We start from the raw sequence: 1409 nt of genomic DNA on the forward strand, positions 1-1409 counted from the left end.
ACTTCTTAGAATAGATATTTTCAAGGGAGGAAGAGCACAGGAAAAGAGCCTATTTACTACAGTGGACAGGATATGTAGTTTGAAAAAGATAGTAAAAATTATAATTCTACAATTAGAAGACAAAAAGTACCATTTCAATGACTACAAATAAAATTTTTTACTAAATAGCTGTTATTTATTTATTCAATAAACATTGAACTACTCACTGTGTGCCAGGTGCTAAGTATGGATCTTTAACAAGGTAAGCATAGCCTTGGTCCTCAGGAATCATGGGAATAAAAGACAATGAACAAATAAAAGATAATAGATATATATAGATCCAAAGAGGTAAACAAAAATAAACATGTTATTACAGCCTGTGGTAAGTGATTTGAAGGAGGGCTTCAGAGATATTGACAGCATCTTTGAACATGCCAACCTCATACACCTCAGGGTCTGTACAATCACCACTCTCTCTTTGTGGAGATCTCTTTCCCGAGGTCCTTGTCTAGCTACCTTCTTCTCATCATTCATATCTACACTAAAACCTCATCTTCTCAAAGATCAGGCTTTCCTTAATTTTCCTACTTAAAATTGCTCCCATTTATTCTGTTCTGTTATCCTTTATTTTCTCATAGCACAATCACTATTCAGAAATACACTATGTATTTCCATACAGATTTACTTTTCTTTTCCATACAGGTTTCTTGTCTGACTCCCCCACCAGTCTCAAGATCAATGAAGGTATGGATATTGTCCCTTTTCTTCACTGTATTCCTACCACTGAATAGTGCCTGATGCAAAATAGGTACTTCATGTATTTGATAAATCGATAAAGGAACAGAGAATTCTCTCCCTATTAGAGAATAATAAGGAAAAGCCTACCTAGATAGGGTGATCAAACAAGGCTTCTCTGAAGTAGTGACTTTTTCATTTTTGTTTTTTAATTTACAAGTATCAAAATGCAATGAAAACTTCTTACCTGATGTATATAAACACACACAAAAAATAGAAAAATTCTCTTCCTCTTTGGGAAACCCCATACCCCATAACTGATATGTCAGGGTAATCAGTAGACGTTCAACATCCTTTCCATCTTCCTTCCAAGTGCTTTCCTGTGCTATAGAAAATAGAACATTTGGTAAACTATATTTTCTATACTTCCATGAGACTAGGGCAATGTCTTTTGTGTTTTTCTTCACCAAATTTTTGTTATACAGATATGAGCTTGAAGAAGTCAAAGAGTTGGATTTAATCAGTGTTGACAATTCAGAAATAGAATTCAGCTGAGAAATGGAATTCACAGAAATTCATAACTTGACTATATTTGGGAGGTGAGAAAGAGGAATTGAATTATGATGAGTCATCTTAGTGACTGAAATTCAAAGATGAAGAAAAGTTTAAAGAAGAAGATAATTAATTCAGTCTTG

This window comes from Dama dama, chromosome 20 (assembly GCF_033118175.1).
Source record: "Dama dama isolate Ldn47 chromosome 20, ASM3311817v1, whole genome shotgun sequence".
Lineage (NCBI taxonomy): Eukaryota > Metazoa > Chordata > Mammalia > Artiodactyla > Cervidae > Dama > Dama dama.